Source organism: Eptesicus fuscus, chromosome 2 (genome assembly GCF_027574615.1).
Source record: "Eptesicus fuscus isolate TK198812 chromosome 2, DD_ASM_mEF_20220401, whole genome shotgun sequence".
Classification (NCBI taxonomy): Eukaryota; Metazoa; Chordata; class Mammalia; order Chiroptera; family Vespertilionidae; genus Eptesicus; species Eptesicus fuscus.
In genome coordinates, this window is record NC_072474.1 from 45,193,439 (window position 1) to 45,221,072 (window position 27,634).

The following is a 27,634-nucleotide window of genomic DNA, read 5'->3' on the forward strand; positions in this document are numbered from 1 at the left end:
ATGAAGTGTGGTCAGAATTGGGAAAATATGCTTCAGGTCATTAGTGTAAATATTCCTTTTATATTGCCCTAATGTGGCTTTATTAAGTTCTAGGCACACAGTCAATGGGCTGAAAAATATGGAGATGACTAAGACACAGAATTTGAATGCAGACTCCTAAATTTAGGAGGTGCCACATGTAGTATGTGTGGATAACTATCACACAGCAGAATGTGATCCATGCCACTTGAGAGGGAGGAAATAATTGAAAATGTAGTGAGTGCCACACACTGGTTGTCACACGTTCCTTCTTTGATAAAGCTGCCTTGTCCTCAGTTCTAACTCAGAGAAGCAACAATGGGCTATTTTTTGCCTCCGTGTGGCCAGTGTTTGAACTGGCAGTGTAGACCTGAGCCAAATCAGTTCTAGTCTATAGCCTTGTAGATATTACACGATATAGCCTGGCCTGAAATTATGAACTGGCCAATTTCATTATTTTTCATTGGAACTGAGCTTAGAGTTGCTAAGAGTCAGGGAGTTAAAAGTGAAGTCATGATTCAGAGAGCTGAGAGGAACTGTGCAGTCCGTGAAAGAAACGGGATCAGCAAGTCAGGTCAACAAGAAAGCTTTAGCATAGCCCTGAGGCACCAGAATGTCCTGGGCTCCCTGCCTCCATCTGACTTATAAGAAGATGACTTACCATTTCAGGATGTTACAGTATGACAAGAGCAGATTTGGGAGAACAATGCTGGTAAGAACCTGAATTCGCTCAGGAATGAATAGAAAAAAGAAAATTCAAAGCAGCACATACAAATGACAATTCTGAGGAATTTTGCTCTGCAGGGAAGATGAGAAATGGGTCAGTGACCAGAGGGAGTGGGGTCAGGATAGGAAGTTTTTTAAGACAGAGAAGATAACATTTTTGTGTTTGTAGGAAAGATGCAATGAGCAAAGGAGCAATGATTATGCAGAAAAGGTGGGACAGAGTTGCTAGAGTAACGTCCTTGAGCAAGTGGGAGAGGGTCAGATCTGGTTGACACACAGAGTTCATGCTTTATAAAGGGAAGAAGATAGAATTCTGGTGACGGTTGCCTCTACACAGGTGGCTGTGGCCGTGATAGCTTATGGAAGTTATCTTCTGATTGCTTTTATTATCTCGTGGAACTGGACATGGCATGAGCAACTTGAGAGTAAAGAAGGGATAGGAGGTATAGGACATTTGAGGAGAGAGAACAAGGTATGAATTTGTTGAATGAGAGAATGAGGGGACTGCAGAGACATCGTGGAAGGCAGTATTCAGGGCACACTTGATGGTTAGTGATCATGAATTTAAAGTGAAACCAGTCAAGGTCAACTGCATTGTGGGTCTGGCGTAGGCACTAACTTGGATTTAATAGTATTGTGATTGGCCAAGTGAGGCCTACAATGGGAACTAGGTGTGGGGGTGTTGGGGTTTATGAAAGGGACTAGTTACAGTAATTGACTATGGGATTTAACCTTTTCAGGGGAAATAGGAGGTTGTGGGGGGGTGTGAAAGAAAATGAAAAGGTCATAGGTGGAAGGTCCCGGTTTTGGGAATGAGTGGCTAAGGTAGGACAGAAGACAAGGTCCCTGGGAAAGAGAAAATCAATGAAGAGTTTTCACATTCTATTAAAATTATCTGTTTATGTGTCTGTTTCTACCACTAGCTCAGGGTTTCTCCACCTTGGCACTATTGACATTTTGGACTGCATAATTCTTTATTGTGGGGGTGGTGGGGGGAGAGCTGTTCTGTTTATACTGCAGGCTGTTTCCAATGCCCCTGACTTCTACCCACTTGATGTCAGCAGCATTTTCCCCGTGGTAACAAATCAAAACTGTCCGCGGACATTGTCAAATATCCCCTGGGAGGCGAAATCAGCCTTGCGTGAGAACCACACCGCTGCACCAGAGGCTTCTGAAAAGGGACGTACCTTATTTATTATTAAAATACCAATGCTTAAAAAATAGTTGGGCACACAGTGAAAACTCAATAGATAGGTGATACGCTAAAATTTTTTAGAAAAGTCAACAGGTGCTGTGTTGAAGGTCTCCAAGGTCACTCCCAGGTTTGGTGAGTTACTCAGAGAGCTCACAAGACCCAGCATATATTCATACTCACAGCTATGGTTTATTATAGCAAAAGGCACAAAGCTCAATCAGCAAAAGAAAAAGGTACATGGGGTGAAGTCTGGGGAAAATCAGGGGCTAGCTTCACATGGTGCCCTTAATTTCCCCAACAAGTTGAGACAACACATTGCTGGCTGTTCCCAACCTGGGAAGCTTGTTAAAAACTCAATGCCCAGCCAAAACCGGTTTGGCTCAGTGGATAGAGCGTCGGCCTGCGGACTGGAAGGTCCCGGGTTCAATTCCGGTCAAGGGCATGTACCTTGGTTGCGGGCACATCCCCAGTGCGGGGTGTGCAGGAGGCAGCTGGTCGATGTTTCTCTCTCATCGACATTTCTAGCTCTCTATCCCTCTCCCTTCCTCCCTGTAAAAATCAATAAAATATATTTAAAAAAAAACAAACAAACTCAGCGCCCAGGCTTTTGGGAGGTTGGTGATGTAGGCATCCTCCTCCTGGCACCCAAGTTCCAGACTCCCAGAAGGAAAGCAGCTCTTCAGAATAAACTATATATATGGCACAGTTTAGGAACAGTGAACCATTTTTAACACTTCTAGAAAAGGTGGAAATCCTCCATCTCAAAATTCAAATTCCCAGACACTAACCAAGGGTCAACTTTAGTAAGTAAGCCTTGCAAAGGATAGAAGTCAGGTCTCGCATGTTAACTCTCTTCTATACAGGGGATTTATATGACACACCACATAGTGAAACAAAACAATTTCCACCTTATCCCCTTTCAAAATGCTTCATCAAAAAAAGAAAAATTTCTAGTCTAACATCACACAGCCCTGTGTATCCCATTTCTTTAGAAAGCAGTTCAGGGATCAATTATTGTGTATAAGGAATAATACCAGGAGGTCCCCAACTCTCTACTTCTCACTCCAACCTGTCAAGAAAACAAAGTATTCTTCATGTTAGTTCGTAAAGAAAAAGAAATAGGAGATTTTATTTGCATTACTTAAGAAACCTTTGTATATCCTGTCATAGCTGCTTTAGGCTTAGAGTAAAATATGCTTACTAGAAAAAACTTATTCTTGAAAATAGGGTTTCCTGTAGCAAAAGTATTAACATTAATTGCTTGATCTGTTGAACAGATAAAAATGTTGTCCAATTATTTAAATCTCTATCTCAAAAAAAGAAATTACCATAGATAATTAACAATTCTCATCACTATGAAGAGTTTATAGTAAAAGTTACTCTCCACAGGCCACAGAGGAGAACAGAGAAATTGCAGGAATGAGAAATGCTGAGCTGTCAAACTGAAAAGCATCTTTACAGTAAAGGAAACCATCACCAAAATGAAAAGGCAACCTACTGAATGGGAGAAAATATTTGCAAATCATATATCTGATAAAGGGTTAATCCAAAATATATAAAGAACTCATACAACCCAATAACAAAAAAATTATTAAAAAATGGGCAGAGGATCTGAATAGACCTCCCCACCCCCTCCAAAGAAGACATACAGATGGCCAACACGTAAATGAAAATAAAAAGTCATCAGGGAAATGCAAATCAAAACCACAATGAGATATCACCTCACAGAGTAGCTATTATTAAAATGACAAAAAGTAACAAGTGTTGAAGAGGATGTGGAGAAAAGGGAACCCTTGTGCATTGTTGGTAGGAATGTAAACTGGTGCAGGAAAATGTAAATAGGCATGGAAAACAGTATGGAGGTTCCTCAAAAGATTAAAAGTAGAACTGCCATATGTTCCAGCAATTCCTCTTCTGAGTATTTATCTCAGGAAAATGAAAATGATTTCTGTACCTCCATGTTCATTGTAACATTACTCACAGTAGCCAAGACATGAAAACAACCTAAGTTTCTTTGGTGAATGAATGAATAAAGAAAGTGTGATGTGCATGTGTGTATACAATAAAACATTATTCAGCGATAAAATAGGAAGGAAATCCTGCTATTTGCAACTATATGAGAGGACCTTGAGGGAATTATTGCTAAATGAAATAAGTCAGGGAAAGACAAATAATGCATAACCTCACTTCTATATGAAATGAACCCCCTCCAAAACAAACAAACAAACAAAAACACCTTAAAAAACAAAAAACAAAAACCCAAGCTCATAGATACAGAGAACAGATTGGTATTGGTTGCTGGAGGCAGACAGTAGGGAGTGGGTGAAATGGATGAATGAGGTCAAAAGCACAAGCTTCCATTTATAAAATAAATAAGTAAATAAGTCATGGGGATGTAATGTACAGCATGGTGACTATAGTTAATAATACTGTATTGAATAATTAGAAGTTGCTGAGAGTAAGTCTTAAAGAGTTTTCAACACAAGAAAAAAACTATAACTAGGTATGATGAGAATACTAACTAGACTTGTCATCATTTCACGACATATACAAATACTGAATCATTATGTTGTAAACTAATGTTATATGTCAATTCTCCCTCAATAAAAATAAAAACGGAAAACTAGAAAAAAATGCCTAATAAAATGCAAGTGAGTGACAAAATGTATTTTGGAAAAATTTTGAAATATGCTCAAACTGTTATAAAGTTAATGCATTTGTTAGTACCACACTCATTAAGAGCATGGCATTACATAGACCTTGGTTAAAGTCTTGATCTTTCACCTGGATCATGACTTGAGCAAGTAACAATTTTCTCTAAGCTTCTATTCCTTCATCTACTAGATGAAGTTATAATATCACTATCTACTTCCTAGGTTTTGAGTAGCAAAGGAGATAATACATGTAAGCACATAGTCTGTCCTGGTAGCACTGGTCCATTGAGTACATTCTCAAATTTCAGCTCTTGTTTTAGTGACACATTATTTGCTATTGCTATTTAACTATCCACGCACTCACTCAAAAAAACCTGTGTTTAACATTAGACCCTGCTCTAGGTAGTAGAAACATATCAGTGAACAAGATTGCACTGTGAGGATAGAGGTCATGACTAAGAATCTAACAGGCAAATAAGGTTGTGATTAATACGTGCTTACTATGATAAGCAAAAGTAACAAAATAATTCAAACATAATCCACAAATTACTGAGGTACATCAGTGTGTTAGATGCTGGCTTTAGGATCCTCTAAATTAGCATATAGGGCATATAGGTCTGCCCCATTTTGTAAAAATAAATAGTAAAAATAATCATGTAAGTGACTAGTTATGTTTGTTGTTGACATGTGAAAGACGGATAATAGTTTATTCACATTGCATTGGCAGGAGGAACAGGTGGTACTTTGCACATCTTTCTCTAGATTCATAGATTGGGGTTAACATGTTACTTTGGAATTCTTGAGAAAATTTCAATTGAAAGGAAGTTTTAAGAAAAGTCATTTTCATATAGGGAGATTATTTCAAAGATTTCTACAAAAGTCCTCATAAGAAAGGATGTAGGTTTGGCCAACATATCAGAGGAAGAGAAGAAACAATGATACTAATTCTAAGTTAGCAATTATTGCTTATAACTGATAAGATATAGATAGCGAGAAAGAGAAGGAGTCAAGAAAAACGAGATTTCTGGCTGAGATAACCAGGCACACTTAGCTAACCATAGAACACAAAAGAGGGGTGGAGTGCTCAAAACTGAGAGATTATGATTTGAACTTTGAACATGTTGACATTAGGCGCCTATAGGCATCAGAAAGGAGAAAGCTTTTTGACAGGAGGCTTCCATCTCAGGAAAGAAATCTAGATAATATTGACTGGAAAGTCAGTCAGTTTATCATTTATTTGCCCAGTTTCTGCTCTATGCTAGACACTTGCTTGGCTGCCCTCCTCTCCTCCATTGATCTTGTTCTGTATTCACGCTTCCACTTAACCCCTGACTCCCATGCCTCTATCTTATACCTGATCATTACACATAACTTCAAGTAATTCCACAATCCCAATTTTCGAGCTTTCTACTGTACTCATTGTCTCCAATCATCCTCCTTTCTTCTGCCTGGTACTCTGACTCCAAACATCCCTTTGTCTTGCTGGAACCTACAATTCTACAACCTTTTCATTGTCAATTCCTAACCCTCTTGTGTTGGGCAACTCACTTTGCCTCTTCTCTAGTTTAAATTCCTTCATGACTCCTACAGAGCCTTACTTACTTTCTTTTTTTTAAATATATACTTTATTGATTTTTTTACAGAGAGGAAGAGAGAGGGATAGAGAGTTAGAAACATCCATCAGCTCAGAGCCTTACTTTCTGTCATTTCCCCTGCAGCTAGCACTTTTCCCACGACCCCTTTCTTGTCCATAAACTGTTAGTAGAAACCTGGTGGGTTTGTGTGTATATGTATGTGTGTGCACCTGGGGTGGTGGTTCTGGGAAAGCTTTGGTGTGCCTCCTTCCTCCCAGCTTTGTCCTGTTTTAAATGAGGTCATGATGGCTAAAGTCTTGGCAACCGTGTTGCAGCCAAGAATGAAAAGCCATGAGAACTGCCAGCATGCTGGCCGGCCTTGACACATTGGAGCAGCTGCACTAAAAGGCAGCAGCTGCATTCCTCTGGACAACTTCTTAGGCAAAATGCAATCCCTGTCTGAGTCAGAAAGTGTTCCTAAGTAACATGCCCCACAGAAATGTTTTGCTGAAGCTGTGTCCTTTAGAGTGTTTTGTGTTAGAATGAGTGTTTTCCACCAATATTCTGCTGTAAGCAATGGAGAAAGTTGATAATGTTTAACAAAAAAACACAAACAAACAGACTGAGATCTATGTTTTAGAAAGAGCACTCAGTTGGGTGCATGGGAGATTACAAAGGACAACCTCTTCCTTCCTTTAGATATCTCCTCCTCGCTCCATGTGGTGTCCCTGATTCCACGGCCCCATTAATTCCTCCAAAGAATGATATGTGAACCAAGTAGGGCCAATCAGAGTCCATCTTCAGGATTATTCTAATCAGAGCTCAGCTGTGCTATGTGAAGTCTGATCACTTGGGCCATGTCACCCACTGTTTATGCTGGGCTCTCTAGAAGCAGACAGAGATGGAGTTTGGGGTGGAGGTGATTCTTGGGGATTAACCCCTATCAAAGGACAGGAAAGATACATAGTGAGCTGCAGTGCAGGTTTGGCAAAGCCTTAGCCAACCTGTCTGGAGTGAATGAAGCCCTTGGTGTGCTTCATGGACCCAAGTTGCTGGCCAGCTTCAATCAGTCGCCAGACACATGCTACCATCAGAAGGTGTGACCTCAAATGAGCTGGCTCTGTGCAGATGAGACACAGACCCCTGGAGGCTGTTGGCTCACTGCATTCCTGCAGCTGGTAGCAGGTCCTGTCTGGAAGGGGGATTTGGCCGGTGTATCTTCATATGTGCCAAACCCACCATGTGGAGAAAGTCTGCCTGCAATAGGTGAGAATAAGGCCAGTATATTGACAAAAACCAGAGCTGAGGGATGGAAAAAGAAACCTAAAAATAGGCTTGAGTCCATAGATCCAATTGCAACTGAGGTTAGTACTCTTACATTTTTTGTTACTTGAGCCAGTACATTTCCCTTTTTTGGTTTTGTTATTTAGGTCATGTCAGTCAGAATTTAAAAAGTTCTGTTTAAGGCAATAATTGATTTGAAATAATAGTAAGTGGTAGAGAGAACTTTATAGCATTTGGGGAGAATTGACGAGGGACCAAGATAGCAGCAATGGTGTTAAAAAAAATGTTACATTGGTGAATTAACAGGCCACAATGACCAGTTTAATGCAAGGACCAAGGAGAGGAAGAATTTGAAGATAACTTCTCAGCATTTGGTGTAGGTGACCTGAGAGGATAGTGAAGCTATTTATATCGATAGGAAATAAAGGAGCAGGTAGAAAGTGGGAGAAATTTATGGGTTAGATTTATAACATGCTATATATTTCAAGTACATGTGATAGGCATTTAAGATCTAGAATGCTAGCTAATACATGTTCAATGAAAAGTATCACTACTGAAACTGACAGGAAAACTTTAAAAAGCTGATTAGTTGAAGATTCTTCTTTTTTTTTGCTTTTTGTTAGAAGGGTCTATTTTTGAAGCTAAATTTAAATCAGAAATTTGCTTGAGTCAGGGTAAATTAAGCTAAATGATGCTTTTAATTGTCATGAAGCTGTGCTACCCATCTTCACTACAAGGACATAGAAAACTTGAGTATTTTGTCATTTGGCTGGGATACCTATACCCTTGAATTAATAGCAAAAACCTGAAAAATATTTGAATCTTTTAATATAAATATCCATTTACAGAAAATGGCACCTAATAACCTTTCCCCTGCATTGTGGTGTATATCTTCCTCTAGTATCAATTACCCTAAGTTTACCATCCACACAGGTACATGAGTAATAGAGATGAGAGGAAGGCAAAAATCAAGGAGAAGCACATAGTGGTCTAGTGCTTGCTTTATTAGACTCCAAAACCTAGAAATAAAGCTATCACATGCTGTAGATACTTTTTCATGTCCTCATTTCATCTCACATATAGACTTGGCATCCATCCATACTGGAGGAATTAGTGATGGGTTTTAGACTAGGATATAAAATGATTCATGAGCGTTAGAGGCAAGTACCCGCTGCATACAGGTAAAAGGCAAATCCCCTGTGGTAAAACAGACTTGGGACTTATTCCTCTTTTACTATTTACCATCTGCACGATCTTGGATAAGTCACCTAACTTCTCTGAGTCTCATTGCCAGTTTTTAAAAAATTTGCAGGGCAATTACAGTAATTAAAAAAAATGACATGTCATACATTTGGCTCAGAACCTGGCACAGGGTAAGCATCCAATTAAATCAATATCTATCATCTTGAGATAATTATATTATTAGCTAAATGTTCAGTGTTTATATTCGTTGGCTTTCCAACTGGCTTAACTTCTTGGAAGAAAGAATTATGTGCCATTTGACATTTTCATCTTTTCCAGATGTTAGCAAAATTCAATGCATAGGGCTGACCTTCAATGACAACAGAATGAATGAATCAATGTACCTCTAAATTTATAATTGCTCTCATGATATTTAGATGGTGAATTTGCTTATTTGGGTCAAAATAGCTATTAAACGCAGGTTTAGCAAATATCTATGTCACTAGATCCCAGTCTAAGGACTGCAGATCAGGGCAGCTTCAAAATTCTAAGATCTAGGTCAATGCATCTTAGGATCCATGCTACCACCCGTTTTAATTGGAGCTTCAGTCATAGGGAGAGTAAGGCAACATGGGAAGGAGTTGGAGAGCAAACAATTTCACAGAGGAATGACAGCAAGTTGAAAGATCTCAGCATCAGGAAAAGTAGGGTAGGAGTTATTAGGGAAAGGTCTGTGGTAGGCAAGAAATACAGGTCCCAGGGGTGAGCAGAGCATGGCACGGTTGGGAAGATATGTTTAAGGCAATTGGCAGAGGGACAGTCTGAGAGTCAGTTACTTTCAAGTATATTTGGTATCATGTATTAGAAATTCAGTTACTAAGACTAATTATGAGTAGGAATTTAACATGTAGAATGTAAGGGGTAAGTGGAGAAAGTAGGAATTTAACATGTAGAATGTAAGGGGTAAGTGGAGAAAGTAGGGATTTAACATGTAGAATGTAAGGGGTAAGTGGAGTTTTATTTTTAATCGGGTTCCACTTACCCCTTACAGTCCCAAGGGGGTAAGTGGAACCCGATTCTAAACAAAACTCAAGAGCAGTCAGTAAATCCAGAGAAAGACTTACTGCCATAGATTAAACTAGCATAATTGCTTACTTGAATTATGACAATAATCTTCTATCGCTCCTCCTCCTCTTATCTTCCTCATTTTCCTTTCCATTCTATATATGGGGGTCAAAATGAAATTTCCAAAATGTTAAAAATTTCCTACCATTTCCCTAATTTATATGCTTTAATGGCTCCAAATTGCTCTTACAGTACAAACTCTCTAACTTGGCTTACCAGGTCCTGCAAAATCTTCTTAATTCTCTGACCTCATGTATTGCATTGCTCAATGCTGTCATTTAAAAATCTAGCCAATCTTCCCAGTTGCTCCAATAGAACACCTGCTGTGGTCGTTCTTACTCCCAGGTTTCTCAAGGCTGTTTCTTCTGCAGATAATTTTACCTCTTTTCTGTGCCAGGATAACTTTCTTTAGCATCTTTCAAGTCTTGGTTAGAATGCATTTATTCTGGGAAACTCTCAAATTTGTCGAGTTTGGATGAATTGCCCCTTACTTTCTTCCATGTACATCTCATCTCCTCCTTCTATCCTGCACTCCTCCCCCGCACCCCCAACACTCTCAAACTCTATTGGGGTAGGGATCATATAGATCCTCTTAAGTTATACCTCCAGGGCATAACACACACAAGGTGTTCAATAAATATTTGTTGACCAGATCAATGTATTCTGGAAGCTTGTTTATAAAGAACTGGGCCAGTCTCTGATTCTGTGCAATAACATTATAGGGCAGGTAGCTAGACTTGCCAGGTGCTAAACTTTGAACTACTGGACAGAGGTTATAAGAAATCTCCTTAACTATATTCAGAAGTTGGGAGTAGGTAAATTAAGAGACCTATCCCTGAAGGTTGAAGAGATAAAGAGTTAAGTAGACTTTTATAAAAATTTTATATGTTTCTAGTTGTGGTCAGCATGGAACCCAATGGTTACCCAATCATGATTGTTTCTTTTTCCAAGATCTAACCTAATAATACCCAAACATGCAAACTGACCGCACCTTCGCTACGCCCACAGCCAATCAGAACGAACAAGATGGCGGTTAATTTGCATATGCGGGTGCTGAGCAGCCTGAGTCCTGTAAACGTCCTCCGGACACAGGGCGCTCAGAGCCTGTAGGCCCGCGCTTAGGTCCTGAGCGGCGGGGGCCCCAGAACGCCCCCTGGCCACTGGGAGCCTTGGCGGGGTGGGAACATTCCCATGTCGGCATAGCGATACAGGAATGTTCCCTCCCCCAAACACTTGCAGCAGTCTGGGGTCTGGGAAACATCCTTCAGACCCAAGCCTCTCAGATCCTGTAGAACTGTGCTTAGGTCCTGAGTGGCCTGGGTCCCATAAACATCCTCTGGACCCAGGCCTATCAGAGCCTGTAGGCCCGCACTTAGGTCCTGAGCGGCAGGGTCCCAGATTGCCCCCTGGCCACTTGGAGCCTATGGATGCAGGCGCCAAGGGGCTGGGTCCCGAAAACATCTTCAGGACCCAGACCAGCCTGAGCCTGTAGGCCCCTTGCTTAGGTCCTGAGTGGCAGGGGTCCCAGAACGCCCCCTGGCCACTTTGAGCCTATAGGTGCAGGAGCCAAGGGGCTGGGGGTGGGGCGGGGTGGAAACATCCCCTGTCACCATAGTGCCCCCAGCCGCTTGGGAATGCTCCAGCACCAAGAGGCAGTTTGGGTCCACGCACCCAGCCTGGCGCACATGATGGGGGCTGGCTGCTGGCCTCTGGGATGTGTGGAGACCCTTGGGGGCCACCACTGCGTGCGGCCCAGGGGTCCCTGCATGCCCCCAGCCTGGCGCCCATGGTCAGGGCTCATACAGGAGGCAACCAATCAAAGTGTCCCTCTCACATTGATGTTTCTCTCTGTCTCTCCCTCTCTCTTCCACACTCTAAAAATCAATGGGAACATACCCTCAGGTGAGGATTAAAAAAAAAAAAAAGCATATCCTATGAAAGACACATCTTGAAAATGCCTAAAGAAAGTTGTCATTTTTTCTTGGTGAAGGGACTGGAGTCCGTGTTGATGAAAACACCTTCGTGGCTGTGGTGACTGGTAGTGGCTGCAGCAGTGGGGTGATGGGGCTGGTGCCTTCCCCTGATCAGCCCAGTTGCCTCCCACAAAGGAGAGTGGGGAGCGGGCCTAAGCCATCAGTAGGACATCCCCTGAGGGCACCCAGTATGTGAGAGGGGGCAGGTTGGGCTGAGGGACCCCCAACCCCAGTGCACGAATTTCGTGCACCGGGCCCCTAGTATTAATATAATATTAATTATTTATTGTGAACTATGTTCACATTAGCAATAATAATGAAAAAGGAGCTAATGATAATTATATCTTAGAATTTTCATACTATCAATAAACATCCCATTAGTGAATATTGATGGTCTTTCTCTAATCTAGATTAGTTTATAAAACATAAAATAAATAAGAATTTTAGCCATTGACTGATACGTGCAATTAATGTGTGGAAATAATATAAGTACCATCTTTTCTTGACCAGAACTATCCAGAGCAATCATCTACTTGATTTTACTTGATCCTCCTTCTAAAATTTCAATATTTACTTTACTAGTATATTAAAAACTATATTTATAGCCAAATGATTTTCATTTTACTAATGATCTAAATCCTTGAATGATAAAGTCAATATGAAATATTTTGTCATATTACATAAAAGAAAGTAGGGTTTATTGTCTCTGGAAGATATTTATTGTGACCTTGATAAATTGTGACCCTCTCCTGTGATATGTCATCTTATCATTATCATTCAGAGACATTAACCCTTTGCACCTGCTTGCTTTTTTCTCGATTCCTTTATTCTAATGCTAACCGTGTCGAGTCACACTCGACATCCGAGTGCAAAAGGTTAAAAACATTTTATTTTGTTTGGTTAATCCTCACCAGAGGATATTTTTTCCATTGATTTTTAGAGAGAGTTGGAAGGGAGGGAGGGAGAGTAAAGAGAGAGAGAAAGAGAAAGAGAGAGAGAGAGAGAGAGAGAGAGAGAGAGAGAGAGAGAGTCATTGATGTGAGAGAGACACATCATTGGTTGCCTCATCATTGATTGCCTACCTGACCAGATCTGGGAACCAAACCTGCAACCCAGGTATGTACTTTTGACAGGGAATTGAACCTGCAATCATTCAGTGCTTGAGCTGATGCTCCAACCACTGAGCGACACTGGCCAGGGCAACAACATTTAATTAGTCAACGATTCTGCCAAATTCATTCTACTGGTAATGTAGCATTGAGTTATTCCTAATCTCCGCTCCTTCCCCCACCCCCTTTCTAACTGATGGCAATTGTGGGCATTTACTCATCTGACTTTTATATTACCCCTCTTGAAAAAAGTTCTCTTATTGGACAATCTTGTAGCACCCTATAGTTTTTCTTTAAAGTGCTTGTGAGAATATATATATATATATATATATATATTGGTGTGTCCCTCAGCCCAGCCTGCACCCTCTCCAATCTGGAACCCCTCAATCGGGCCTAAACGGGCAGTTGGACATCCCTCTCACAATCCAGGACTGCTGGCTCTCAACTGCTCGCCTGCCTGCCTTCCTGATTGCCCTTAACTGCTTCTGCCTGCCAGCCTGATCACCCACTAATCACTCCCCTGCCAGCCTGATTTATGCCTAACTGCTCCCCTGCCAGCCTGTTTGCCCCCAACTTCCTTCCTCTGCTGGCCTGGTCACCCCTAACTGCCCTCCCCTGAAGGCTTGATTGCCCCCAACTGCAGACCTGGTCCCTCCCAACTGCCCTCCCCTGCTGGCCTGATCGCCCACAACTGCCCTCCCTTGCAGGCCTGGTCCCTCCCAACTGCACTTCTCTGCTGGCCATCTTGTGGTGGTCATCTTGTGTCCACCTGGGGGCAGCCATCTTTGACCACATGGGGGCAGCCATCTTGTGTGTTGGAGTGATGGTCAATTTGCATATCACTCTTTTATTAGATAGGATATATATACATATACATATATATATATGTATATGTTTATTATGTTTTATATTTGTTTTTCACTGAGTTTATTACAAATAAACACAATAAAGGCAGACATTTATCTGTTTGGTCTGTCAATTGTATTCTCTATTATCTAGCATAATACCTGGCATATATCAGGTTTTGTCAGAAAACAGAAATCCCACTAGTATTTTGGATAGGAAGAAAATTAATACAGAGCCTTGAAATTGCTGAGGGAGAGAAAGGCTGGAAGATTATTTTTCATCAAATTAAAAAGTGCAGGATTGCAGGACAGCCACTATCAATGATCCTAGTTGCAAGGAATACTGAAGAGGGCTATTCTCAGGAGGACGGCTGGAGCCACTGGAAGCTTCTGATGACCTCAGCTGCCTGCTTTCAGCAGGTGATTCATGGGAGAAGCACAGATTGCCAAGGAGTGCTGCCAACAATGATCTCATCTGCCTGCAAGCAGCTGCTGCTGAGGAAAATGGCTTCTGCACAAATCTTTGTGAACACCTCATTGGCAGAAGCCAACCCTGACTGGTGCTGGAAAGGAATTTTGGGACATGTAGTTCCATAATATAGGCAGAGACTAGAGCAAAGTTGATAAAAGGCAATTCAGCCCACTGGGTCATTAGGAGAGAGCTTCTAATTAGAGTAAATGAATTAGACTGTGAGCTCCATAATGAGAGAGATATTTATTAAAAAGAAATCAATCTATCCCCAGTGCCTGGGTGCTATAGCAGTGAAGGTTAATTGAGCAACACAGAATCACACCACTCTCCCCTTCCACAGTGGACACTTGTTTCTGGGAACTGGCTACCTAGCTAGTTTTCCCAGCTTCCCTTGCATCTCAGTGAGACCATGTATCTAGTTCATGCCAATGTGCTGTAGGGAGTGATGTGTATTTACTCTAAGCTGAAGTGCTTAAGTGCCAGGCACACAATTTCTGAGGTCTCTTTTTGTCTGTTGTCTAGCTGGGTGTGGAATATGCAGCAGAGGATTCTGAAGAGGTCCTAGGACATGGCAGGCTCACTGATAGAACTACCTGGGATTTCCATGAATGAAAGCTATTGATCCGATTAGAATTTTTGATGGGATTCTGTGTATGAGAACTACATCATGTAGTGTAAAACCAATGAAATTTCAGGTTTGCTTGTTATAACAGTTGGTCACTCCTAAGTGCTTAAGAAATAGTCAATGAATAAATCAATAAAATAGAAAGGTTTACCATGCCCTTTGCAAAGTCTACTGAGGTCATTGCTTAAGGATGGATGCCCTGACAGGCAAACTCCATTCTACCATGCTCTTCCTATGTGCTACTTCACAGTAACAACTTCTCACACATTCCCGAAATGTTGTCCAGGCTAATTTGATGATTAATTAGAAAGGCTCTCCCACTGTTAGAAATGTAAAACTCTGTAAAATAGCTTTTTGATCAAAACGTTTTTGAAAAAGAATCATGACAAGTGGGTGATAAGAAGTGTCATTCTTTTTTTTTTTAAAAAAAATATATATTTTATTGATTTTTTTACAGAGAGGAAGGGAGAGAGATAGACAGTTAGAGAGAAACATCCATCAGCTGCCTCCTGCACACCCTCCACTTGGGATGTGCCCGAAACCAAGGTACATGTCCTTGACCAGAATCAAACCTGGGACCCTTCAGTCCGCAGGCCGACGCTCTATCCACTGAGCCAAACCGGTTAGGGCAAGAGGTGTCATTCTTAACATAACTAGCTTGCTTTATTAAAGCCCAGAACTCCTGTTCAGTACTTCCCTCAGGTTAGTAATTCCTACTTACAAACAGAGTAAGTGAGGACACTGGGAGCCTGTGACATACCTGAAACATCACTCTCATCTTGTGACAGGTTCAGGTATTAGAAATTAGGAAGATTATTATTTTCTGATATGTCTTCAAAAATTCTTCTACTAAGTTACTTTAATCCTAGTAGCAGAGTTACAATGATAGACAATAATAACCAAGTGACAGACGTTATATTAAGTGCTTTATGTGTACCACCAACTAGTAATTTTACACATCTATATATATAAAAGCCTAAGTGACTGTTGTGACCAGTATTGACCAGTCATTATGACACGCACTAACCACCAGGGGGCAGACACTCTATGTAGGAGCTGCCCCCTGATGGTCAGTGCACTTCCACAGCCAACCTCCCATAGTCCCTCCCCCAGGCTGGCTGGCTGCCCTGATCAGCCCCAATTGGGACTGGGCAAGACAGCCCTGATAGGTCCTAATAGCTGGCTAGGCCGAGGGACCCCACCTGTGCATGAATTCGTGCACCAGGCCTCTAGTATAACAATAACCTCATTATTATTATCCCAACTTTACTGATGAGGAAAATGATGTTTAGAGAGATTAATAGATATTCCTTAGGCCAGACAGCTATTTAATGCTTTCTTTTTTTAAAATTTGGAAAATAATGTATGCATTTGTTGGTCATTTGCCTGATACACTCAGAACCTTCAGTAGAAAGTTTTCATGCACCTTTTTGCCAGGTTGTGTTGGGTCATTATTTTCTTTACTAAATATTCTGGTAAAGAATAGTTTATTTCTTTACATATTTGGCAAGGAATTTCTATTGACTGCAAATTTTTACCTTTTATACTAATCTCTCCACTTCTGAATATTTTATTTATTATAGAATTAATATCTTTTTTTTCCCTCTTTGCTTTGAAAATCAGATAATATTTGATTAATGGTTAAGGACTACTAGTAAAAATGTTGTTTTAAACCTTCTCTTATTACTGTAGTATCTTAAAACCAGAAATTAAAGGGACTTTCTTAAAGAAATTTTGTTTATAACTGTAAATTTTAGTTTATACCTATAGATATTATTTATGTCAAAGTTTCACAAAATAAAAACCTAAACATTGAATAAAATAAAATGTGAGCTTTTGATTTGGGATATAAGCTATTTCTCTGTTGATATGGTCCAATAACAACATCAACTGCTGCTGTGAATATGATGGCTATGCTTATTCTTCTTGTTGCCACAATTATCTGAGTGCTCATTATTTCACTCATCATACTACGTGCATACATATGAGAACAACAGTCTTTAAAACCCTGAAAGATAGGTAGTATTATCCCTGTTTTACAGGTGAGTAAGCAGAGGTTAAGGAAGTCTTAAAAAACTTTCCCACATGGACATAGAGTTAGTTTGTGGAAGAGGTGAAATTTGAACCTGATTTCAAGTCCTATCTTTCATTATACCATGCTGTCTCTCCTAACTCATTGATAAAGGAGCATTTGAAATAGTTCCATTTATTTACCTGGAATCAAAGAGATATGCTCAGTTGTTTATTTGAGGGCTTCCAGTATAATATCGTGGACTTCCAAACATCTATATATATCAAAGGCTAATTGTCAGTCCATCCAACTGGTAGCTATGATGCGTACTGACCACCAGGGGGCAGACGCTCAACACCGAAGCTGCCATGACATGCACTGGCCATTTAAAAATAAACTGCACTATGGACCTGGTGCCAACAAACCAACACAGGCCCTGCCACCACCCCAGAGCGACAGCCCAGCAAATCGCAGACAATGCTGCCAAGACCCCATGATGCAAAATGCAGCCCACAGCTCAGCCCAGTCTGGAAACAGTTGCTGTGAGTGCCAGGTAATGACATCACCTAGCAATGCCCAGCTTCCTCTTCCTAGCGACTAGCCTCCTTGGAGTTTCTTAAGCCCAGGAACCTGACTTGCTTGATAGCCAGGTGCAAACATTTTACAGTTTAACCCAGTGATGGCGAACCTATGACACGCGTGTCAGCACTGACACGTGTAGCCATTTCTGATGACACGCGGCCGCTGAGGCGGCCGCATGCCAAGGATGAAACATTTGCGACTAGACTCTAACTCCAAGACTCTAGTCGCAAATGTTTCATCCTCTCTTATTAGACACTCTGTGCCAGAGGTCTGTAGGCCAAAACAACAGAAGTCCGGCACAGAGCGTCTAGTTCTGGGACTTCCGGTTAAGCCGGGATCTTCGCCCTCACTTCCACTGGCAGAGCAGGGAGCAGCGGAATGCAGTGGGGGACGCATCTCTGGGGCCCTGCCATTACCAGTAACCAAACAACAGTTAACCACAGCAACCATTATCTACTGTTCTGGGGTGTCATGGATTTCTAATCCATCATTACTGAGATAAGTGAGGGGGAGGCTGGGAGAGGCGAGGGTTTGTGGCGTGCTATGGGTGCCATTTCCCGCCATTAGAAATAGCAGCAGCCATTTTAATTCACATAAGGAACACCATCTTGCTCCATAGTTCAGACTCCATTTCACCACTATTACTGTTGTGCATCCTTATTAACCCCTATTTCTGCTTATTAACCCTGCCCTTTCCTAAAAGACAGTTATATGCACCATTTTGTGGTTAGTTAGGCTAGTTAACCCCTAATTGCCTGCAGGCCTAACAAGCTATCTATAATTCTATCTTCTGTCACTGCCCCCCTGATGGAGAACCCAAAAAATAAAAAAAACTAAGGTTAAGTAAAGGAAGTGGTTGTAGCAGTGGCAACCCTTTCAAAAGATATGGACCGAGATGTATGGCTTTATAGAAAAAAATGGCAAATCATTTTGCGTTCTATGTACTGAAACGGTAGTAAGCAGAATGTGGAATACAAATAGACATTTTGAAACTAATCATTCCCAGCTCTTGGAAAAAAGTGAGGATGATTTCCAGGCAGCTACACCTTTATAAGAGCCAATCTAATTCCATCCTTAAATTTATGAAAGGCTCTACAAAGTTAACATCTGCAAGTTTGAGCATTGCTCACTCTATAGCTCAGCATGGAAAAGCGCTCAGTGAGGGAGAATTTATTAAAGAAACTCTCCTAAGATGTGCACCAATTCTATTTCATGATATGCAGAATAAAGATACAATGATTAAGAGAATATCTGAGTTACCACTCAGTAGAAATATCATAAAAGACCGAATAATGAGACTGAAAACAAACGTACAACATCAATTGAAGAGAGACATAAGGAAGTGTAAATATTTTTCGATCTCTCTTGATGAAACTGCTGATGTCACATCACATGCTCAGTTGGCCATTATTGGTTGATATTCTGATGGTCTCACAATGAGAGAAGAGTTGATCAAGTTAGTATCAGTGTCAACAAGTAAATCACAAAGCGAAATATGTAAGGTTGTTATACAAACATTTTGTGACCTAAGCATTGATATCTCTAAAGTTGTGTCAGTGACGACAGATGGGGCACCAAATATGGTGGGGGGAAAAGTCGGATTTGTCAAATTGTTTACAGAAGCTATTGGACATCCGATTGTGCCTTTTCATTGTATTATCCATCAGGAGGCTTTATGTGCCAAGGCAGGATTCACCGACTTAAATGACTTAATGTCAGTTGTTACAAAAATAGTTAATTTAATAGCTGCTCGCCCCCTTCACAAGCGAGAATTTTTGGCACTTTTACTGGAGGTTGATTCCACCTACAGTGGACTGCTGATGTACAATAATGTAATATGGCTGAGCCAAGGCAAAGTTCTTGAGCGCTTTGCGGAGTGCTTTGAAGAAATTAAGGTATTTCTTGACGATAAGGATCTGGGAAACTTTCCTCAGCTTAATGATGATAAGTGGGTCAACACCCTGATGTTTTTTACAGATCTCTCTGTTCATATTAATGAACTGAACTTAAAGTTACAAGGTTTTGACAAAAGTATTGACGTTATGTTTGGATACATAAAAGCTTTTGAAAGTAAAGTTAAAATTTTCAAGCGAGATGTAGAAACTAAAACTTATTTTCCTTGAGTAACAAAGTATTTTGAGAAGGCCAGTGCAGCTGTACAAAATGAAATGGAACTCTAGCATATGAAGTACCAGCATGTTTTAGACTCATTACTTGACCAGTTTAGTGATAGATTTAGTCAATTTAGAAGTCTAGAACAGGCCATGAAAATAATTAAGTATCCTGATGTAGTAGTCTACAGTAGTTTGGAATTAAATGGTTTCCAATGGATGCAAATTGATGATTTGGAGATGCAACTTGCAGAATTTCAAGACAGTATCTGGGCTCAGGTGTTTGCCGACTTGAGGTCAAAGCTTGAGAATCTGGAAAGGTGCCGCTTGGAGAGTCAAGAGGAGTGCCACTATGAACAGGAAATTTGGAGTGCCTGGAACCGACTACCAGACACTTTTAGCACCCTGAAGAATATAGCAATGGCTTTACTCACAATTTTCCCCTCTACATACTTTTGTGAGGCCTTATTCTCAGCATTAAATAATATCAAAACCAACAAAAGAAACAGATTGACAGATGAAGTTAGTAGCGCTTGCTTGGGCCTGAAATGTACAAAATACCAACCTTCAATTGAAGATTTAGACAATGAAATTCAGCAACAAAAAAGTCACTAATAGGCAGGTTAGTTAAAGAATTCCCCCTCCCCCTCACTTATCTTAGTTCACGGCACCCCACACAAGCTAAATAATATTAAGAACAACAAAAGAAACCAACTGACGGATGAACAAAGAAGTCACTAAGCAGGTAAGTTAAATATTTAGTTTTTGGTTTATTAAATACAATTATATATAACAATTATACATTTATGTTATTTAAACTATAAATATCGCGAAATAATGTTTTTTCCTCAAAGTGACACACTACCCGAGTTATGCTCAGTTTTTTGGCAAAGTTTGACACACCAAGCTCAAAAGGTTGCCCATCACTGGTTTAACCAAATGTTTATGAAGCGTTTTCCTGTGCCTCATTTCATTTCTTTAATTAATTTTTTTCTTTATTGATTAAGGTATTACATATGTGTCCTTATCCCCCACTCATGCCCTCTCATATAAGCCTAACCAATGAACACAGATGCCTCATCTCATTTGATCCTCACAGAAGTCCTGGAGTAGTTAGATAGGAGACTTGGTAGAATCCTATTTTCTTTTCATTAGCCAGAAAATGGAAATTTACAAAGTTTAGAAACTTGACCTGACTGAAAAGAAGAAATGGTGGCCCTTGAAAATGACTTCAGGTTTTCTCACTGCACAGAATATAGTCAAACACTGCTACAGTTTAATATTTCACCCTTTGTTCTCCCTGAGTGATCTACAATAATAATCTGTTTCGTGTTGATATTTACTGCTGTGTTGCTGACAATTACCTGAAAGACGTTGGGGTGCTTCACTGGGCTGGAAAACATTTAGCTAAATCAGAAAGCAGGTCTAATTAAGCCAGTTTATTCTATCTTATATAATCTTATATAATAAAGTGGTATTATGCAAATTGACCATCACACCCTCACACAAGATGGCTGCCCCCATGTGGTCACAAGATGGCTGTCACAAGATGGCCGGTAGGGGAGGGCAGTTGTGGGCGACCGGGCCAGCAGGAGAAGGCAGTTGGGGGCAACAGGGCCTGCAGGGGAAGGCAGTTGGGGGTGACCGGGCCTGCAGGGGAGGGTGGGCAGTTGGGGGCGACCAGGTCGGCAGGGGAGGGCAGTTGGGGGCAACCAGGCCTGCAGGGGAGGGCAGTTGAGGGTGACTGGGCTGGCAGGGGAGGGCAGTTGGGGGTGACTGGGCCGGCAGGGGAGGGCAGTTAGGGGCAATCAGGCTGGCAGGGGAGCAGTTAGGCGTCAATCAGGCTGGCAGGGGAATGGTTAGGGGGTGATTAGGCTGGCAGGCAGAAGTGGTTAGGGGCAATCAGGCAGGCAGGAAGGTGAGTGGTTGGGAGCCAGCAGTCCTGGATTTTGAGAGGGATGTCTGACTGCTGTTTTAGGCCCAATCCTTACACCAGCAGTCAGACATCCCCCGAGGGGTCCCAGATTGGAGAGGGTGCAGGCTGGGCTGAGGGACATGCCCCCAGTGAACGAACTTTGTGCACCGGGCCTCTAGTATATATATAAAAGGCTAAGTTGACTCGCACATGCGCAATGCATATAAAGCTCTTGCTGGTACCAATCACAATTCAATCACTCATGTATGTTTCGATCTGTCATTGTCATTCATTAATTTGGTTGACACTTCTATTATAGAGAAAGGGCAAATAGCAATATTAAAATATTTCTTCTAGCTGAAACCGGTTTGGCTCAGTGGATAGAGCATCGGCCTGTGGACTGAAGGGTCCCAGGTTCGATTCCAGTCAAGGGCATGTACCTTGGTTGCGGGCACATCCCCAGTAGTGGGTGTGCAGAAGGCAGCTGATCGATGTTTCTCTCTCATCGATGTTTCTAACTCTCTGTCCCTCTCCCTTCCTCTCTGTAAAATATCAATAAAATATATTTAAAAATATATATATATATTTCTTCTAATTAATTTCCTTTCAATGTACATGAATCCATGTACTGGGACACTAGTATGTTATAGTTTTCTACCTCTTTTTTCTCTCCTCCTTATGAGCTGCCTTCTTAATCTTTTCTGCTATCCAGGTCCTAGCCAGCTGATAAGATCCACACTACATTTTTATCGAGGTGATGATAGATAAATGCCAGGCCAGTGCTTCCCTTATGAAGCCTTCCAAGTTTCTGCCCATGCATGTGATCCCTTGAGTGAGCCTTGATAGGAGGAAGTGCTGGTCTGAAGGAGTGGAAAGGAAGGACCAATGGGTCAGGCAACCAGCTTAGCAGAGAAGGACAGAGCAGACCTAATTTATTTTGGCTCCACCAGTTCACAGAAGACTGTTAAGAAAAGGCATGCCATTCACCTCTAGTGATGAACAGCATTGATCCCAATAGCACTATTGCTTTAGCTCTATAATTTTATGGAACAGAAGAGGAGAAATAAGTCTGTAAAACAAGCAAAGGTTGACTTGATAAAATTAAAGGCATTATTTTAAAATTAAAGTGTGCCTTTAATCTTTACTAGCTATTTAACTTCCCTTTTTACTGCCCAAGAACTACCCTCTCTCACACACAGCTGTTTCCCACCCAGAAAGCTTATACACCAGCTGATGAGCCTTAGAGTCTGGGAGAGGAACTGGCATATGGCTTATTACAGCAGTGATTCTACACATTGGAATCACCTGGGAAACCTTAACAACCCTCCCGTCTGAATTTCCCCTTCAGAAATTCTGATTTAATTGGTCTGGGCACGGGGAATTTTAAAACCTCCCCAAGCACTTCTAATGGCTCTGGGAGCCTGCTTCTCCATGCTGAAAATCCTTGGAATTCGTAAGGTAGCATGACATTAACTAGCCACTCCTGCTATTTCCTTTTGTAATTTCTTCATAGTTTCTATATCTCTTTCCTTCTCTCTCTCTCTCTCTCTCTCTCTCTCTCTCTCTCTCTCTCTCTCTCTCTCTGTCTGATGAACCCAGGGCTCTTTGATGAGAAAGCAAGTGGGCCTTAAAAAAGAAATGTTTTGGGAATTGGCATCTTGAGACCAGCTGAACTAGGTAAGAATTCATTCTTTGGCTTGGCTGCCTGGCCCGCTGGAAAATGAACAGATTAGAGATGGTAGAAGATTAATTAGAGCGTAAGAAAAGACAGTACAGCGGAAAAATGAACTTGGAACTAAAACACTTGGATTCTTTTCTGGCTTTGCTACTTACTGTATTTGACTGGGTCGTTTTTCCCATTGTAGAATAAGAAACTTTGACTATTTGATTCCTGAAGTGTTTTAATTTTTATTTTCTGTTAATTTATACTTTTAATTTAAATTCCTTATTGCTTAAAGTATTACATAAGTCTCCTTTTCCCCCATTGACCTCTCTCCGGCTGCCCCCAGCCCCCAGCACATGCCCTCATCCCCCTACTGTCTGTCTTCATTGGTTATGCTCATATGCATGCATACAAGTCCTTTGGTTGATCTCTTAACCCCTCACCCCCCACCTTCCCTCATAGGTTCGACAGTCTGTTCAATGTCTCTGGTTCTATTTTTGTTCATCAGTTTATGTTGTTCATTATATTCCACAAATGAGTGAGATTATGGGATATTTATGTTTCTCTGACTGACTTAGTTCACTTAGCATAATGCTCTCCAGTTCCATCCATGCTGTTGCAAATGGTAACAATTCCTTCTTTTTTACAGCAGCGTAGTATTCCATTGTGTAGATGTACCACAGTTTTCTAATCCACTCATCTGAGGGGCACTTAAGCTGTTTCCAAATCTTAGCTATGGTAAATTGTGCTGCTGTGAACATAGGGGTGCATATATCCTTTCTGATTGGTGTTTCTGTTTTCTTGGGATATATTCCTAGAAGTGAGATTACTGGGTCAAATGGAAGTTCCATTTTTAATTTTTTGAGGAAACTCCATACTGTTTTCCACAGTGGCTGCACTAGTCTGCATTCCCACCATAAGTGCAAGAGGGTTTCTTTTTCTCCACATCCTCTCTAGTGCTTGTTGTTTGTTGATTGTTGATGATAGCCATTCTGACAGGTGTGAGATGGTACCTCATTATTGTTTTGATTTGTATCTCTTGGATGATTAGTGACATTGTTTTCATACGTCTCTTGGCCTTCTGTCTGACCTCTTTCAGAAAGTGTCTATTTAGGTTCTTTGCCCATTTTTGATTGGATTATTTATCTTCCTTTTGTTAAGTTTTATGAGTTCCCTATCAATTTTGGAGATTAAAACCTTATCGGAGAAAACATTGGCAAATATGTTCTCCCATGCCAGGCGTCCTCAAACTACGGCCCGTGGGCGACATGCGGGTGTTTTTGCCATTTTGTTTTTTTACTTCAAAATAAGATATGTGCAGTGTGCATAGGAATTTGTTCATAGTTTTTTTTTTAAACTATAGTCCGGCCCTCCAACGGTCTGAGGGACAGTGAACTGGCCCCCTGTTTAAAAAGTTTGAGGACCCCTGTCCCATGCAGTGGGCTTTCTTGTTGTTTTGTTGATGGTTTCTTCTGCCGTGCACTTAAGCTATTTCCAAATCTTAGCTATGGTAAATTGTGCTGCTGTGAACATAGGGGTGCATATATCCTTTCTGATTGGTGTTTCTGTTTTCTTGGGATATATTCCTAGAAGTGAGATTACTGGGTCAAATGGAAGTTCCATTTTTAATTTTTTGAGGAAACTCCATAGTTTATTTTGACGTAGTCCCATTTGTTTATTTTCTCCTTAGTTTCCATTGTCCTAGGAGCTGTATCGGTAGAGATATTGCTACGACTTATGTCTGCTATTTTGCTGCCTATGGATTCTTGTAAGATTTTTCCTGAAGTGTTTTCTAAACTCTTACCATCAGTAGAGGAGGGAATGTAATTGAAGCTAAGGACACAATGCTTGGTAAGGCTAACTCTTCTTTGACTTACATTGATTTGCGGAAAGCTGGAGGGATTCCTCCTTTTCAACACATTTCTGGTTTCAGAAGGCCTCACGGAGCCTCATGAGGAAGGGCCTTAGATCCAAGTAGCATCTGGGGGCTTTCCCATTACTTAGTTTCTGTCTCCCCTACTCTGACTTTGTCCTGGCTTGCATGGATTTTCTGCTCTGTGGGTATAATTCCTTTACCTTAGTGATAACTTAACCCCCTCATCTGACCTCCACCCATGTGTTTACTTGGCATTTCTCTATTTTCTTTTCCATGTCTGGACTCCTACACTTTCTATCCAAGGTTCTCAGATAGGTGTAGTTTATCCTAATGGGATACCTTGTCTTAGCTCCAGGGAATGGAGAGTTCTGCTTGTATTGCTGGAGGTGAAGGAGGTACACTGGGATGGAGAGGATTCTAGCAGTTTGTGCCCTGTATATTGGAAACACCCGGGAGTCTTAAAAACTATATGGTTACATGGACTGTTATATAAATTACAGTAAGTGAGAGGGCATAAAGAAGAGAAGACAGGAAGCAGATCTTGTCTGGAAAGACCCTTCCATCAATAATAATAATAACTGACAATGATTATGTTCATGCTCTATGTGGGCAATGTGTTGAATGCTGGGCATATACAGAGGCTCAGAAATTAGAAACTTGCTGAGGTCATAGTTTGTAAATGGCAGAAGTCAGACTTGGATCCAGCTCTATCTTTGGGCCCTGTGTATTCTCTCTCCCTTCCCCCCCTCCCCGCCCATGTATTTTTATTGATTTCAGAGAGGAAGAGATAGAAACATCAATGATGAGAGAGAATCATTGATCGGCTGCCTCCTGCACACTCCACACTGGGGATCAAGCCTGCAATTGGGGCATATTTCCTGACTGGGAATCGAACTGTAACCTCCTGGTCCATAGGTTGATGCTCAATCCTTGAGCCATGCTGGCCGGGAGACCCTGTGCATTCCTACCTACTCCACAAAATGATCTCCAATGGGTGAGCAACTGCCTTATTACCTCCTGAAGGCTTAGAATAAGAGGATGGGCACAGAGAGGAGTTAAAGAGTCCCAAGTCACTTCCTGCCAGTGAATGGTGCTTAGAATCTGGAAGGGGAAAGATGGAATGGCAAACAGTTCAGGGTAGGGCTTGGAGAAGTGTGCCCTCGGCCCCAGCACATCACACCACCTGGGAGCTTGTGCCAATTATTAGCCCCCAACCCAGACCCATTTATTAGAAACTCTGGGGGTGGACTTTCAATAAATCTCAACAAGTCCTTCAGGGGATGCCAATGTCCACTAATGTCTGAGAACACTGTCTTAGGAGAAGTGTCTTGGAAGGAGGTTCAATTTTATAACCACTCTGAGTTCCTGAGGCCATGTGTTTCTTTTCTCCTAGTTTCACCTGGGACATTGCTCATTGTCCTGCTGTTCACCATCCTGCCTCCTGTTGCTCAGTGTGGCGGGAGAGACAGAAGTAAAGAGACTGATGAGGCAGGCATGTGCCTTCTCTGTGTTACACAGATATGCATCTATCAGACCTGAGACTGTAAATGGGGTGAGAAGGAGGTTTCCTGGAGGTAAATATTTAGCTGATTTTGAAGAAAGTTTGGGCCTTAGGTGGCTGTAAAAGAGGGAATGACAGTGAGGGTTCTAGGTTGACAGAGCAATGTTTGAAAATTGCAGAGACTCAGATGTGAGGAAAAAAACTATTGGCTCTGTGAACCACAGGCAACTCATAGAGCCAGAGTGAGTGTGGTGAGCTAAGGATAAGTTATAATGGCCAAATTAACAAAAAGAGAAAGGTTTATGCATTTTACTTGTGTTCTCCAAAATAGAACCCAGGGTCCCACATAGCCCCATTTCTTTATGGAATGGCCTGGAAGAAATCTAAGTCCTATCACAAAAAGTCATTAAGTAGTTCTGCTCTTTATTTTACAAAAAAACATTAAAATCCTCATCCCCCCCCCCTTCCAAATCCTACTTGCTATTTTTACTGTATTCTAACACTTCAAGACTGACCTATGTGCCTGTCATTCTCCAGTGTTTTCTTGGTACCCAGCACTCATCTATCTCTTCCCTTCTCCCCTTTCTCTTCTATCCTATCTAATAAAAGAGTAATATGGAAATTGACCATCACTCCAACACACAAGATGGCTGCCCCCATGTGGTCAAAGATGGCTGCCCCCATGTGGACACAAGATGGCTGCCACAAGATGGCTAGCAGGAGAGGGCAGTTGTGGGCGATCAGGCCAGCAGGAGAAGGCAGTTGGGAGGGACCAGGCCTGCAAGGGAGGGCAGTTGGGGATGATCAAGCTTGCAGGGGAGGACAGTTAGGGGTGACCAGGCCAGCAGAGGAGGGAAGTTGGGAGCGACTGGGCCTGTAGGAAATGGCAGTTGGGGGGGGACCGAGGCCTGCAGGGGAGAGCAGTTGGGGGGGACCAGGCCTGCAGGGGAGGGCAGTTAGGGGTGAGCAGGCCTGTAGGGGAGGGCAGTTAGGGGCAATCAGGCTGCCAGGGAGCAGTTAGGCATCAATCAGGCTGGCAGGAGAGTGGTTAGGGGGTGATCAGGTTGGCAGGCAGAAGTGGTTAGGGGCAATCAGGAAGGCAGGCAGGTGAGCAGTTGGGAGCCAGCAGTCCTGGATTATGAGAGGGATGTCTGACTGCACGTTTAGGCCCAATCTTACTGGGATCGGGCCTA